Here is a 17,603-nt window from a genome sequence, read left to right as displayed (position 1 = left end):
GAAGCACTCCTGCTCCTGCCAGCCCACAAGGATGGCTCCCCGAGACCGCCTCATTGCAGCTACCAGGAATCCTGAGCCTTGGGATCCCCAGTCGCCTGCGGTAAAACCTGCAAAGCAGGTTATAGTAGAGGCTTCAGGCCTTAATATATTTAAATTGCCAGCCCGCCTCCTGATAGCGGGTTGGTAGCTCGCCCCTCCATCCCGCCTGAGTGAAAGGTGCAAGTGGGCAGGTTGGAGTCGTGTTTTACATTTTTATAACTTTCACTCCCCCCCGCCTCTCGTCCACCCCGTCTTTCCTGTGAAAATTCCAGCCTTTGACATTCATAGAAACATAGAAACATAGAAAATAGGTGCAGGAGCAGGCCATTCAGCCCTTCTAGCCTGCACCGCCATTCAACGAGTTCATGGCTGAACATGAAACTTCAGTACCCACTTCCTGCTTTCACGCCATACCCCTTGATCCCCCGAGTAGTAAGGACTTCATCTAACTCCCTTTTGAATATATTTAGTGAATTGGCCTCAACTACTTCCCGTGGTAGAGAATTCCACAGGTTCACCACTCTCTGGGTGAAGAAGTTTCTCCTTATCTCGGTCCTAAATGGCTTACCCCTTATCCTTAGACTGTGACCCCTGGTTCTGGACTTCCCCAACATTGGGAACATTCTTCCTGCATCCAACCTGTCCAAACCCGTCAGAATTTTAAACGTTTCTATGAGGTCCCCTCTCACTCTTCTGAACTCCAGTGAATACAAGCCCAGTTGATTCAGTCTTTCTTGATAGGTCAGTCCCACCATCCCGGGAATCAGTCTGGTGAATCTTCGCTGCACTCCCTCAACAGCAAGTATGTCCTTCCTCAAGTTAGGAGACCAAAACTGTACACAATACTCCAGGTGTGGCCTCACCAAGGCCCTGTACAACTGTAGCAACACCTCCCTGCCCCTGTACTCAAATCCCCTCGCTATGAAGGCCAACATGCCATTTGCTTTCTTAACCGCCTGCTGTACCTGCATGCCAACCTTCAATGACTGATGTACCATGACACCCAGGTCTCATTGCACCTTCCCTTTTCCTAATCTGTCACCATTCAGATAATAGTCTGTCTCTCTGTTTTTACCACCAAAGTGGATAACCTCACATTTATCCACATTATACTTCATCTGCCACGCATTTGCCCACTCATGATTCAACTGAAGTCCCTATCCATTCTGGCCAAAGTGGAAGAGATAGTTGAGCCCACGTGTGCTCCATAATTGACTGCATATTATCAATGCCATGCACCAGAAGTTTATACAAGTGGGTAGCGGATGTCACCATACTAACCAACATGTGTACTGGAAGCTCCCTGGCAGGCAATCCAATGCATGCTGCAATTGATCCCAGAAATCATCTTTCTTTTAAAGTCTGGGCCCCTAAAGTATACATCTCTGTCATCTTCGGCACAGCTAGGACACGAGTTGGCCCTCCTGGAGCTCTTTCTTGACCTGCGTGCAATGGCTCTTGCTCCCTTGTTCACAGTGAATCCCCCAGAGCTAACACTCTCTAACACACTGAGGCACATGGGGTGCCGATTTCTGTGCTGGTGCCAGGTTCTTGTGCTGAGTGTGTGATTATACGAGTGTATGTTAGAGATTTAAGCAGAAAGAGAAAAAGGGAAGAGGCCCAAATAGACTGCTGTGCCTCGCCTCCAGCCTCACCATCTCCAATGCAGTGTGCCCTTTCTCTGCTGCTGCTGCTGCTGATGACGATGATACCCTTTTCTATTAGGGTCAGTGTCTGTAAAGTGGCACGATCTCTTTGTGTTTTGGATGTCTCATTTCTGGTTGTGTACCAGCTTCTCTTGCAAGAAGTATGGAAGTGGGTTAATACGTGCCTTGGACAAAAATATTGAACACTGTATGAGGCAGTTTACCATAGTGTGCATGATAGCAAGAAGAACCAGCAAGTGAGGCCAAGATGGAATAGTGGTAAACAATGTGACTACAATTTCATAATTCCAATTAAACTGGGAAGAAACCTCAGGTTTAAAAAGTCCAGGTGAGTAGGAAGGACCACCCTGTCAGGAACAACAACAATAACTTGTAGTTATATAGCAACTTTAATGTAGTAAAACGTCCCAAGGCGCCTTACAGGAGTGTTATAAAACAAAATTAGACACTGAGTCATATAAGGAGAAATTAGGGCAGACTTGGTCAAAGAGGTAGGTTTTAAAGAGCGTCTTAAAGGAGGAAAGGGAGGTTAAAGGAGGAAAGGGAGGTAAGGAGGCGGAGAGGTTTATGGAGGGAATTCCAGAGCTTAAGGCCTAAGCAGCTGAAGGACCGGCCACCAATGGTTGAAATAAGGGATGTTCATGCAGCCAGAATTAGAGGAGTGCAGATATCTCAGGGGGTTGTGGGGCTGGAGGAGATTATAGAGATAGGGAGGGGCGAGGCCACGGAGGGATTTGAAAAGAAGGATGAGAATGTCAAATCAAATACAGACAATTTGTAATAAGTGCTTGCAGTTTAAGGAAATATTTGCACTTTGTTTATCATTATCCCGGAGAAGTAGTCGAAAAGATGCCCGTCTGGTTTGGGATTGATTCAGCAGTATTATCCTGGATGATGCAAAAACTTCTAAATTCATGATTGCTATCTGAGGGAACACACATGTTACTGACCGATAGTTGTTTCCTCAAGGATCAGATGTCATTTACCTTCAATTTACTTAAAATCTGTGTCAGTATTTTCTTGGTCTTGGTAGCAGTTGCCAGGAAGGCAGAAAGGAAGATAGGACTTGCATTTACATAGCGTCCTTCAGGACTGCAGGTCGTCCTAAAACACTTCACTGCCAATTAAGAACTTTTAAAGTGTAGTCGCTATCATAATGTAGGGCTTTGCAGCAGCCAATTTGCGTACAGCAAATCAAACAAAAACAGTAATGAAATAAATGACCAGATAATCTATTTTAGTGATGTTGACAGAGATAAATGTTGTCCAGGACATTGGGAGAACTCAGTTATTACTCTTCTTAGTACCATGGGATCTTTTATGTCCACCTGAGAAAGGCCTCTATTTAGTGTCTCATCCAAAAGGCAGGCCCTCTGACAGTGCTGCATTTCTTACACTGAAGAGTCAGCCTACATTATTGTGCTCAAATTTCTTGAGTGGAGTTTGAATCCATGACTGAGAATGCTACCACTGAGCCAAGGCTGATATCTCAAGAGAAAAAGGAGTTCTTCGCAGTTATAGCATGTCATTTATAGTATGTGATGCTGGTCTTCGCTCGATGTAGTTGCACAAGTTCCAGGGCATCATGTGACGTGGGAGTAGGAGACTACATATGGTACAACAGGTTGAACCTCCCTTACCCGGGACTCCCTTATCCACCCCTCATCCGACAGCATTCCCAGGCACTCCGACATGAACAAATTGAAGTCCTTCCTCGCTGCCGACTCCTGCAATCGCTGGCCTGACCCCGCGTACCACCCCCTCCGCACCCCCCCACGATCTCTCTGCCGCACTCCCAGCCCCAAGCCAGTCAGCTCCAATAACCCCTTGCTCAGTACCTGTACCATTCAATTTAATGTGACCGCCCCTCGTCTGGTCAAATTCCTTATCCGGGACAGGCCAGGTCCCGAGGGTGCCGGATAAGAGAGGTTCAACCTGTATCTATCTGCACCATTAGACATTTTCATGTGCATACCCCTTAAGTTGCCCCTATGAGTTTGCCTAGAACACATCAGGCTAGGCTAGGCTACGCTAACAATGTGTGGAAGGTGCAGAGTGACGAATGATCAGTTGAATAAGGTACTTGAATAAACACTTGAGTAGGATATAGTACTAAGATAATACCCAATAATCCGAATCAATTTTACCAGAAATGTGACAACTATCCAAATGTATGCTAAAATTAATTTGCATATCACACAATTTGAAAGTCAATATTGCTCAGTTTAACGACACTCTTTGACCCATTCTCACTTCCAGTGATCAAATCCCATGGTTCACATTACTGAACAACAATAATCTTGCAGTTAAGGGAATATCAATATAAAAGGAGAAATTTATTTTGCTTTTTCTGAAGATATACTTTCATAGGCAATAAGAAATCAAGAAGCAGCTGGAAGTTTAATTCAAAGCTAATGAGATAGTTGAAATTATGCCATTTTTCTAGTAATTAATAAGTACAAATATGCATAGTGTTAGGTAGGGAGTACTAGGCTATAATACGAAGATAATACCAGCAACAAGGAAGGCACAAGGAAACATGTGCAAGTCAGGAAGGCTTGAAAGGGAACTTGGAGGTGATGGTGTTCCTCAATCAGGTACAACACTGGCTAGTAGAGTGAAGCTCATTTTACTCTGCCCCAACAATACACTCAACTCAAATCTCTAAACCAACAGACATCATAAACTGTTGCCTTATAAGCTCATGCTCACTGTTAGATGGAATGAGGTTGTTCCAAACTCATTTCACTTAGGATCCTATCGTGAACATAGAGAACTTTCATTCCATCAGTCTCAGACAGATTTAAATCCAGGTTCCAGAGATGAATCAAGTGCTAAATCTAGTCCATTATTGAATCCCCAGATTAAGAAAAATTCACATAATTCAGCAATATGTTATACACTTAAAATTGTGTTTAAAGCTAAAATGGTTTAAAATATTAACTTTCATCTAAACCCGAATTGCCAGTAGAATATTTCAGCTATAGATTGATATCCTATTCATGACATTAAAAAACCCCAGACTTTACCTGGGCTCAGAACTAGATCATATTTGATACTGTAGAAAAAAAGCAAAATACTGTACATGCTGGAAATCTGCAATAAAAACAGAAAATGCTGGAAATACTCAGTAGGTTGGGCAGCATCTGTGGAGAGAGAAACAGAGTAAACGTTTCAGGTTGATGGCCTTTCATTAGAACTGGAAAAAATGAGTCCAGAAGAGGTGTAAATAGGAATGGCAGAATCATCATCAGCTGCCATCTGAAAAATAAGGGCAGAGGTTATGGTCTGAAATTGGTGAACTCGATATTGAGTCCAGAAAGCTGTAAAGTGCCTAATCGAAAGATGAGGTACTGTTTATTGAGCTTACCTTGAACTTTGTTGGAACAGCGTAAGAGGCCGAGAACAGAGAGGTTAGAGTGGGAGTGGAATGGAGAATTAAAATGATAGGCAACCAGAAGCTCGGGGTCACGCTTACGGACTGAACAGAGGTGTTCAGACCATAACCTCTGTTCTATTTTTTCAGATGACAGCTGATGATGATTCTGCCATTCCCATTCATACCTATTGTTTCTTTACTTGTCTCATTACCATCTCCTTTTGCAGTGTACAATTATACCTTTTGTCATTTAATTACTCCTGCCTTCCACCCTATCACAGACCTTTCCTTTTGTTCTTTCTTCTCCTCCTCCTTTTTCCAGTTCTGACGAAAGGTCATTGACCTGAAACATTAATTCTGTTACTTTGTATCGATCTTCACAGTAGAAGACACTAAAAACATCCCAATAGTGGATAATTAAGGGGCTAGAGGGAGGGAGGAACTTTATACAATCACTATAAGTAAAGTAGTACTCGGTAAAATAATGGGACTAAAGGCGGACAAGTCCCCTGGACCTGATGGCTTATATCCTAGGATCTTAAAAGAAGTGGCTGCGGAGAAAGTGGATGCATTGGTTGTGATCTACTAAAATTCCGTGGATTCTGGGGTGATCCCAGCGGATTGGAAAACCGCAAATGTAATGTCCCTATTTAAAAAAGGAGGCAGACAAAAAGCAAGAAACTATAGACCAGTTAACCTAACATCTGGCGTTGGGAAAATTCTGGAATCCATTATTAAGTAAGCAGTAGCAGGACATTTGGAAAAGCATAATTCAATTAAGCAGAGTCAGCATGGCTTTATGAAAGGGAAATCATGTTTGACAAATTTGCTGGAGTCCTTTGAGGATGTAACGAGCAGGGTGGATAAGGGGCAATCAGTGGATGTGATGTATTTGGATTTCCAGAAGGCATTCAATAAGATGCCACATAAAAGGTTACTGCACGATAAAACTTCACGGGGTTGGGGGTAATATATTAGCATGGATAGAGGATTGGCTAACTCACAGAAAACAGATAAATGGGTAATTTTCTGGTTGGCAAACAGTAACTAGTGGGGTGCCGCAGTGATCGGTGCTGGGGCCTCAACTATTTACAATCAATATTAATGACTTGGATGAAGGGACCAAGTGCAATGTTACCAAGTTTGCTGATGATACAAAGATGGGCGGGAAAGCAAATTGTGAGGAGGGCACAAAAAATCTGCAAAGGGATATAGACAGGCTAAATGAGTGGGCAAAAATTTGGCAGATGGAGTGTAATGTGGTAAAATGTGAGGTTAGCCACTTTGGCAGAAATAATAGAAAATAAAATTATAATTTAAATGGAGAAACATTACAAAGTGCTGCAGTACAGAGGGACCTGGGATTTCTTGTGCATGAAACACAGAAAGTGAATATGCAGGTACAGCAAGTGATCAGGAATGCAAATGGAATGTTGGCCTTTATTGCAAGGGAGATGGAGTATAAAAGCAGAGGAGTATTGCTACAACTGTACAGGGTATTGGTGAGGCCACACCTGGAGTACTGCGTACAGGTTTGGTCTCCGTATTTAAGGAAGGATATACTTGCACTGGAGGCTGTTCAGAGAAAGTTCACTAGGTTGATTCCGGAGATGAGGGGGTTGACTTATGAAATAGGTTGAGTAGGTTGAGCCTATACTCATTGGAGTTTAGAAGAATGAGAGGTGATCTTATCAAAACATATAAGATAATGAGCGGGCTCGACATGGTGGATGCAGAGGATATTTCCACTCATAGGGAAAACTAAAACTAGGGGACATAGGCTCGGAATAAGGGGCCGCCTATTTAAAACTGAGATGAGAAGGAATTTCTTCTCTTAGAGGGTTGTAAATCTATGGATTTTCTGCCCCAGAGAGCTGTGGACGCTGGGTCATTGAATATATTTAAGGCGGAGATAGACAGATTTTTGAGCGATAAGGGAATAAAGGGTTATGGGGAGCGGGCAGGGAAGTGGAGCTGAGTCCATGATCAGATCAACCTTGATCTTATTAAATGGCGGAGCAGGCCAGGGGGTGCCAGGTGACTTACTCCTGCTCCTATTTCTTATGTTCTTTCCACAGATGCTGCCTGACCTGCTGAGTATTTCCAGCATTTTCTGTTTTTATTTGACACTGTAGAGCTGTATCACATTCAAGCAGCTGTACATTGGCTCAAATTTCCAGTTTAATGAATAATGTGCAGAATGCCTCAGTTTATGGTGAACTCAAAACACATCAAAACCCTATCTCCATACCAAATATGAACAATTCTAGCACCAGCTCATCAAAGGAATAAAAATGAGTTATCTCTGTGGTGCACAATTTTCTGGTCTGGTGGAACATAGTCAAATAAATATCTAACATCAAACTCAACTATTATCCTCTCTTGAGAAGGCTGGAGAAATGTACCACATCTCTGCAAATGGCAGAGTTCTTAGAACAATATTTGCTGAAACGACATTTGAATTCCAAGATTAAGGATTAATCTTCCCACTGACATTTAGCAACATATAACATGTATGGATTTATTAGTCAGTTTAAGATGGATTTTAAATCATTAATGGCTACATCAATGAAATAGGATTGTCTTGCTTGTTGAAGGAGCCAATTGAGGGTGCGCAGGTGTGTGTATATTTGTCCATTGTTTGTCTAGTAACATGTAAATTAAGTAAAGCTATGTAGCTGAAAATATATCTCTGGTTTAATATCATTCAGGATTCCCTAAGTAATCTCATATGCTCACAGGTTAACTCAAAATGATTTGCCCTTGCCAAAAAAGAAACATTTGAGATATCCCAGAAAGGATGGCTCAGACACCATAACATGTTAGAAATTGCAGGTTTGTTCAGTTCAGCAATTCATTCGGATATTTGGTCAGACAGGAGAACTTTAACTTGAGGATGCTGATTCATACATCCTGATTTAATTCCAGTCAACATGAAAAGCAGAAGGAGATGAGAAATCAAAGATAGACACAAATGTAACAGCTCTTGGAAACCATAGGGACCGAAATTGGTGAAGGCCCCCGCCCGCCCAAATGCCGCACAAAGGACCGCTGATGGCCGGCGAGGTACCTGATGGTACTTTGGGCGGGGTTTTCATCAAAAAGGTCCTTGAAAGAGCGGCGGGTGGCAAAAGAGGGACTTACGCCGCCAATCTGGGTGGCAGCTGGCGGGAGCTCCCAATCTCGGGGGCAAAGGCGCTTGCCGCTCAAGTGCCGCCGAGGATGGAGTCGGGCCCACAGAGGGTCGAAGACCTGAAAAGGAAAATCATCAAAAAAAAATCGGAACACCTTCAGAGGACCCCATCCAGGTAAGTTGCTGTAAAGAAAAAACTAAAAAATGTTTACTAACCAATTTTTTCAGCTCTTCATACTCACCGTCTGGGATAGAACAGCCTTCAGCCAGCGGTCCTTACCCGTTCTGGTGCTGACTCCCGCTCACATCAATATGGCATCTCGGCGGGCGGGAGGTCAGTTGCGCCACTCGGCCGTCCGCTGACGTCAGCGGGCGGTTCCCGACGGTTCTTCCCTCCTGCCCACTCCACACCAAATGGAAAGTGGCACTGGGCGCAACTTCAAGAGGAATATCGGCAGTACTGGGCGGTAAGGCCATCAATTTCGGGCCCATAGTCTATAAGATTCTATTGCAACATCTCAATCACAACAACCTGTTGCCTAGTCAATACTCTGAGTTTAAAGCAAATTAGTCAACATGATCCTCTCAATCACATGATCCAGAAATGCAGCAGCTCACTTGATGTCCAACATAAAGTTGACATAGAAACTCTTAGCATTTAAAACCTTACAATATAGTACGATTTTTTTTCACGCATACAAGACTTCTCATAGGTCATACACATCAGGCTTTCTCTGAACACCAGAACACTGATTTTTAATGCATACATTCTTGCATACATGGCACAACTTTGCCCATTCAGCACAACATAGGGCTCAATTTTACCCAATGCCGTTTTTTTGCGTATTGCTAGAGTTATACCCGTTTTACTTGGCCCCAACTACTCCAAATAAAATAAGTAGCAAGTTTCCCCATTCTATTTTTTGAAATTGGCTGCGTGCAGCTGGTCCTTTAGCTTCGGGGGGGGGGGGGGGGGGGGGGGTGGAGCCTAATGTCTGAGCCGAAAAAACTATGCCTCCACCCCCTTCCGCGCATGCGCGAAAAAAAAGGACATTTTTGATGTGATTGCTATGTGAGCATGCATGCCCAGTACAGCTCCCGGGGTCTGCATGCAGCCATTTTTAAAGAGCCAGTTGTGTGTGAGAACTTTAATTCTCATTGGAAAAATCAGAGCTGCAATGCGGCTCAAGGACCAAGAATTTCTTACAGGATGAAGTGGAGGCACTAGTTACTGTGATTGAGGCCAGATGGCACAAGTTGGACACCAACAGAGGTCACATAAAAGTTTCACCAAAAGAAATGAAGAAACGTTGGAACCAACTTGCAGAAGATTACAATGATGACCACCCGAAGTCAGGAGGCCAGCGCAAAAAGAAGTGGCAGGACCTTGGTCAAGTAGTTAGTGTAAGTAATATTTTCATTTATTCAATGGAATTGCAATTGTAAAGGTGACCAGCTATAGATGTCCCACCCAGCAGAAAGACACCCTCTCTAAAAAGTTATATTTTCATCTTTGCAAAGGAAGGTGGCACACAACAAAAGGGAAAGAACTTGAACAGGAGGAGGCCCGGCAAATCTGCACCCACCGACATCCTTGGAAAACAGGGTCGCTGCTTTGATGGGTCTTGCCTGGAGAAAAGCAACCCCCACTGCACACGCTGAGCCCACACTCGAGAGGGCAACTCCTGCAAATTCCACAGCCTGGCTTTGCTAAATGTTAAGTACAGCGCGGGTTAGCCATGCTTCGGATCAAGGGGACGTCTCCATCAGCTACGCTTCGGTTGAAGCAATATGCTATCATTCATCGTGGTCCTTTAAATCAGCCTGCTGTCTGCGCTGTGTGAGCCTACTCATGCCACCCTCCTCTGCTGCTAACCATTTATCTGATCTGTTATATTTTGCAGAATTGAGACCAACCCTGACAATGCAGAAGAAGATTTAGACACGGGCAAGCCTGAAGAGGAGAACATCTTCCAAGCCCAAATTCCAGACCAGAACATGTGGACGAGGGGGAGGGGGAGGTTATGGATGAAGCTCCCACTGTTGTACTTACTCTGGAGGAAGTGCAGGCGCCGCCCATTGAGATGCCAGCCCCTTTCCTGAATGGTACAAGTATTGTTGGGACATTCCATGGTTTCCTACAGTCCGAGGCTGGGGATGCCAGTAAGGTACAATGAGGCGCACCCAGGACACCACTGTCCGAGGCTGCAGGTCCCAGTGGGATGCAGCGAGGCACACCCAGGGCCCCACCGCCCGAGGCTGCGGGTCCCAGTGGCATGCAGCAAGGCACACCCAGGGCCCCACCGTCCAAGGCTGCAGGTTCCAGTGGGATGCAGTGAGGCACAGCAAGGGCCCCACCGTCCGAGGCTGCGGGTCCCAGTGGGATGCAACGAGCCACACCCAGGGTGAGGAGGGGTAGGAGAGTTTGACAGCACTCTCCTGAGGTGCAGGATCTGACAGATGTGGTTAAGATGATGGCAATGAGTGCGGAGAGCATTGACCTTACATGATCACTCCTGGACACCATCAGTGGGGTGGGTGATGAGATATCGCGACTGTCGGCAGAAGTACTAATACTTTCACGAGAAATGGGAACACTGTTCGGGAACATGCCCGAGAGAATGTCTCAGGTAGCTGATACAATGTCGGTGCACACGAGGGAGAGAATGTTGGAGGTAATTGAGACACTATGAGGGCACATGAAGGAGGGAATGTTGCAGTTAGCTGCTGCAATAAGGGAACATGCCCAGACCCCGCATCCATTGACAGAATCTACTGCCACTCCAATTCCCAGACCAGCCTCTGAAGCGCCCCAAGCCGGGCCTTCCACAATACTTCCTGCGCCCCCCCGCCACCCCTCGGTGGTTTTTCTTAAGTTGCCAGAAGGTTTTTTAGGAGTTGTCACATATGCCGTCCTAGGAAAAATGTAAGTTGGCTAAACTTGCATAAATGTGATAAACAGGCGCACACATCAGGTTACACCGTGACACACAAAAAGACTAACCTAAAAAAAAATCGTAACTAACTGAGTTACGCTGGCGTAGAATCTTTGGGGAAACTTGGATTTTTAAATTTAGGCCAAAAAAAGCGGCACACGCCAAAATAACGCACATATCACTGGGGAAAATTGAGCCCTTAGGTCCATTCAGCACATTGTGTCTCTGCCAGTTCTTTGAATGAGATATTCAATTAGTCCCACTCCCCTGTTAATTGGTTCTCTTCAAGTATATATCCAATTCCCTTTTGAAAGTTATTATTGAATGTGCTTCCATCACCCTTTCAGCCAGTGCATTCAAAATTGTAACAACTTACTGCATTAAAAAAATCTCCTCATCCCCTTCACCGGTTCTTTTGCCAATTATCTTAAATCTGTGTCCTCTGGTTAACAACCTTCCTGCCAGTGGAAACAACTTCTCCCTATATCAAAACCCTTCATAATTTTGAACACCTCTATTAAATCTCCCCTTAACCTTCTCTATTCTAAGAACAATCCCAGTTTATCTAGTCTCTCCACTTAACTGAAGTTCATCATCCTTGGTGCCATTCTAGTAAATCTCATCTCCAAAGCCTTGACATCCTTCTTAACGTGTGGTACCCAGAATTGAACACAGCACTCCAGCTGAGGCCTAACCAGTGATTTATAAAGGTTTAGCAAAATGTCTTTGTTTTCGTACTCTATGCCTATATGCCTTTTTAACAGCCTTATCAACTTGTCCTGCAACCTTCAAAGATTTATGTATGTGAACCCTCAAGTCTCTCTGTTCCTGCACCCCCTTTAAAATTGTACCATTTAGTTTCCATTGTCTGTCCTCATTCTTCCTTCCAAAATGCATCACTTCACACTTCTCTGCATTAAATTTCATTTTCCATATGTCTGCCCATTTCACCTGCCCAGTCTATGTACTCCTGAAGTTTGCTACTATCCTTCTCACTGTTTATTACATTTTCAAGTTTTGTGTCATCTGAAAACTTTGAAATTATGCCTCCTATACCCAAGTTCAGGTCATTAATATATATCAAAAAGAGTTTTGGTCCTAATACCAACCCCTGGGGATACCACTGTATACTTCCCTCTAGTCTGATAAACCCACTACCCTCTGCTTTCTGTCTCTTAGCCAATTTCGTATCCATGCAGGCACTGCCTCTTTATGGCCTTCAATTTTGCTAACAAGTCTATTACATGGCACTTTGTCAAACGCCGTTTCAAAGTACATATATACATCGTCAACTGTAATACCTTCATCAACCCTCTCCGTTATTTCACTGAAGAACTCAGTTTGTCAGATACGATTCGCCTTTAACAAATTCATATTGGCCGTCATTTATTAACCCAATTTCTTCCAAGTAAACAATTGCTTTTATCCCGGATAATGGTCTCTAGATGTTTTTCCACCACTGATGTTAGGTTCACTAGCCTATTGTTACTGCGTTTATCCCTCTCCCTTTTTTGAACATTTGCAGCCCTCTAGTCCTCTGATACCACTGCCATATATATCCAAGGAAGATTGAAAGATTGTGGCTAGAGCCTCTGCTATTTCCACCATTACTTCCCTCAGTAACCTAGGATGCATCCCATCCAGAGCGGGTGACTTTTCTATTTTGAGCACTACCAACCTTTGAAGTAGTTCCTTTTTATCTATTTTTATCCTATCCCACTTCTCTACCCCATTCTTCCTTTACTGTGACATAAGGCATCATCCTCTTTTGTGAAAACAGATTCACAGTACTAATTCAGTACCTCACTGTGTCCTCTGCATCCACAAGATAATTACCTTTTTGATCTCTAATCAGCCCAACCCTTCCTTAGATTATTCTTTTACCCTTTATATGTTTATAAAATACTTTATTTTTCCCTTTTATGCTACCTGCTAATCATTTCTCATATACTCTCTTTGCCCCTTTTTAAGTTTCCTCTCATTTTCTGTATTCTGCTTGATTCTTTACTGTATTATTTATCATAAACCTCCTTTTTTGTTTTTTTAAATTTCAATCTAAATTTCTTTTGTCAGCCAGGGAGCTCTAGTTTTGGATGTCCTTCCTTTCCCCTCATAGGAAGACCTTCCTCCTTGAAGGATGTTCATTGCTCTTGTACTATTTTAGCTGCCAATCTGTTTCCAATACACCTGGGCCAGATCCCTTTACACCTCAATGAAATTAGCCCCCTTTCAGTTGAGTATCTTCATCTTTGATTGTTCCATGACTTTCCCATAGTTATTCTAAAGCTAATGGTATTGTTTCCCAAAACACTGAAACATGCATTATTTGATTCCCCAGAACGAGATCCAGCACTGCTTCATTCCTCTTTGGGCTGAAGACATACTGATAAGAAAGTTCTCCTGTACACATTTCAGGAATTCCTCACCCACCTTGCCCTTAACATTGATATCTCCCCAGTCTATATTAGGATAATTGAATCCCCCATTATCTCTACGCTATTGTCTTCACATCTTTCTGAAATTTGCTTGCAGATTTGCTCCTCCATCTACTTTTCACTAATACGTGGTCTACAATATACCCCAGAAGCATAACAGCTCCTCTCTCGCTCCTTAACTCGAACAAAATAGATTCTGTCTTTGAACCCTCAAGCACAACACCCCTTTTCAGGTCTGTACCAGTATCTTTGATCATTACCTGCCACCTTGTTTCCTCCATTTTTTTTCTTTTCCTATTGCTCCTGAATATTTTGTAGCCAGTTATATTAAGTTCCCATTTCTGCCCTTGTTTGAGCCAGGTCTACATTATTTCCTCTGTATCATAACTCCATGTGGGAATTTGTGCCTGCAGCTCACCAACCTTATTTAGAAACATAGAAATTTACAGCGCAGAAGGCGGCCATTTCGGCCCATCATGTCCACACTGGCTGACAAAGAACTGCACGGCCCTTGGTCAGCAGCCCTAAAGGTTACATGTAAACCTATGAACAATGACGGAAAGGCAAAGAGCACCCAGCCCAAGCAGTCCGCCTCACACAACTGTGACACCCCTTATACTAAAACATTCTACACTCCAACCCAACCAGAGCCATGTGATCTCCTGGGAGAGACAAAAACCAGATAAAAACCCAGGCCAATTTAGGGTGGGAAAATTCCTCTCCGACCCATCCAGGCGATCGAAACTAATCCAGGAGATCACCCTGGCCGTATTCTATTCCCTGCAGTGGCGTATTCTATTTCCAGCAGTACTTACCATTATAACTTGCAGGTTACTGCACTTTAAGTGCCCATCCAACCACCTCTTAAATGTGGTGAGGGTTTCTGCATCCACCACTCTTCCAGGCAACAAGTTCCAGATCCCCACAATCCTCTGCATAAAGAAGCCCCCCCCCCCACAAATCCCCTCTAAACCTTCCACCAATCACCTTAAAACTATGCTCCCTTGTTATAGACCCCTCCACCAATGGAAATAGGCTTACTATCCACTATGTCCAGGCCCCTCAATATTTTGTACACCTCAATGAGGTCTCCTCTCAACTTCCTCTGTTCCAATGAGAACAAACCCAGCCTATCCAATCTGTCCTCATAACTAAGATTCTCCATTCCAGGCAGCATCCTAGTAAATCTCCTCTGCACCCCCTCTTGTGCAATCACGTCCTTCCTATAATACGGCGACCACAACTGCACGCAGTACTCCAGCTGTGGCCTAACCAAAGTATTATACAATTTAAGCATAACCTCCCTGCTCTTATATTCTATGCCTCGGCCAATAAAGGCAAGCATTCCGTATGCCTTCTTAACTATCTTATTCACCTGGCCTGCTACTTTCAGGGATCTGTGGACAAGCACTCCAAGGTCCCTTTGTTCATCTACACTATTAAGTGGCCTACCACATAATGTGTTTACCCTTTCCTTATTAGCCTTTCCAAAGTGCATCACCTCACATTTCTCTGAATTAAATTCCATTTGCCACTGCTCTGTCCACCTGATCAGTAGATTGATATAATTCCTGCAGCCCATGATTTTCCTCTTCATTATCAACCACACAACCAATTTTAGTGTCATCTGCAAACTTCTTAATCATACTCCCTATATTCAAATCTAAATCATTGATATATACCACAAAAAGCAAGGGACCTAGTAGTGAGCCCTGAAGAACCCACTGGAAACATCCTTCCAGTCACAAAAACATCCATCAATAATTACCCTTTGGCTTCTTACCTCCAAGCCAATTTTGGATCTAACTTGCCACTTTGCCCTGTATCCCATGGGCTTTAACCTTCATGACCAGTCTACCATGTGGGACCTTATCAAAAGCCTTGCTAAAGTCCATATATACTACATCGTACGCACTACCCTCATCGACCCTCTTGATTACCTCCTCAAAAAATTCAATCAGGTTAGTCAAACATGATCTTCCCGTAACAAATCTGTGCTGACTGTCCCTAATTAATCCTTGCCTTTCCAAATGAAGATTTATCCTGTCTTTCAGGATTTTTCCAATAATTTTCCCACCACTAAGGTTAGGCTGACAGGTCTGTAATTATTTGGCCTATCCCTTTCTACCTTCTTAATCAAGGGTATTACATCCTCCAATCCTCCGGCACCATGCCCAGATCCAAAGAGGACTGGAAAATGATGGTCAAGGCCTTTGCTATTTCCTCTTTTACTTCGCTCAACAGCCTGGGTTGCATTTTATCCGGGCCTGGGGACTTAGTTACTTTCAAAGCTGCTAAACCCCTTAATATTTCCTCTTTCACTATATTTATTTCATCCAGAATATCACACTCCTCCTTGATAGCAGTATCTGCATTGCCCCTTTCTTTTGTGAAAACAGATGCAAAGTATTCGTTAAGAACCCTACCAACATCTTCCGCCTCCACACAAAGATTACCCTCATGGTCTCTAATAGGCCCTACCCTTTCTTTAGTTACCCTCTTACTCTTAATATATTTATAGAACATCTTGGGGTTTTCCTTAATTTTACTGGCCAAGAATTTCTCGTGCTCTCTCTTAGCATTCCTACTATCCTTTTTAATTTTGCCTCTTAACTTTCTATATTCTTCTAAAGATTCTATAGTATTTAGCCGTTGGTATATGACATAAGCATCCCTTTTTGTCTTAATCCTCCCCTATAAGTCCCTAGCCATCCAGGGGGCTCTAGAATTATTTTCCCAGCCTTTTTCTTTAAGAGCATATGTTTAGCCTGAGCTTTCCGGATCTCCTTGAATGCCTCTCACTATTCCAATACTGATTTACCCACAAGTAGCTGTTTCCACTATGTCACAAAATAAGAACTTTGACCTAGAAATTGGTTTATGCTGCAGGGAATGATCCCTGAGCTGTTATGGGTAGATCAGAGGCTCACACAATATTGGGCCTTGGGCCTCATTTCTATCAGACCAGTGAGCTGAGATGCCTGCTGGGTGTCCCCAGACAGCTCACCAGTGAAGATTTGTATTTCGGACCGACTGTGTTCAGGGCAAATCAATTTGATAAAGAAGGCATCAAGAAGGCATAAACAAAGAGCCTAACGCCTATTTCAAGCATGGGCCCTGGGCATCTCTTTTGATACCAATATGGCGGGCGGCACACATCCGACTCAGAATGTTTGCTGCCACCGTATTGGACATTTTGTGCCCGTTTCACTCCGTGACTTCCATTGGCTCCTAATCTCTCAAATTTAAAACTCTTAACATTATGTTCAATTGCCTCGATGGCCTTACCCCTCCCTGTCTCTAACCTCCTTCAGCCTGATAAATCTCACCCAACTTTCCGTTCCTCTGACTCCGTCTTTTGTACCCTCCTCCCTTTGCCCTACTATTGGCAACCACACCTCCAGCCATCTAGGTTCTACTCTTTGAAATTCTATACATAAACTCCAATGAGCTTTCAGCTCCCTCTTCTTAAGGCTCTCTTTAAAACCCAGATCTTTGATCATGCTTTTGATCACCCCATCTATGCTCTCCTCCTTTGGCTCAGTATCCTCTTCCTTCATACCTCTGTGGACGTTTCTTTAATTAAAGGTACTGTAAGATGCCAGTTGTTGTCGCCTTATCACAGCTCTCAAAAATGTCTCAAAGTGCTTCACATATGAAGAACCACTTTGAGATGCAGTGACTGCTGTTATTTCTCATTCCTTGAACTAAATTTAACTTCAATGGTTGTGAAACCAAAATTTTGTTGGAAACTCAAAACTGTATTTTTTTTTTAACAGGTTTTACAGGACTACTAAAAAAATTGAGCATCAGAAAAAGACCCTATTTTATAATGGAGAAAGACAAAGCAGTAAATACATTTTTCTTGTGCGTAACTGCCAAAATAGAAATAAGGGTGGGAGTTGAAATAACTTTTAAAAAAGTCAACATTTTCATTTTTGAACACAATTTAAACAGACAAACTAAATATCGCTGAGTCCAATAGCATGCCATCTTGCAACCACCATTAAAATG

General features: G+C 43.3%; 1 protein-coding gene across 2 annotated transcripts in view; it reads right to left on the bottom strand.

Moving 5' to 3' along the window:
• The window catches only part of rnf150a (ring finger protein 150a), a 223,373-nt gene that overhangs the window by 39,446 nt on the left and 166,324 nt on the right, over positions 1 to 17,603 (bottom strand). The window lies entirely within an intron of this gene.

Source organism: Pristiophorus japonicus, chromosome 2, assembly GCF_044704955.1.
Source record: "Pristiophorus japonicus isolate sPriJap1 chromosome 2, sPriJap1.hap1, whole genome shotgun sequence".
NCBI lineage: Eukaryota > Metazoa > Chordata > Chondrichthyes > Pristiophoridae > Pristiophorus > Pristiophorus japonicus.
Note: the sequence above shows the minus strand (reverse complement) of the source record. Positions and strands in the feature narration are given on the sequence as shown.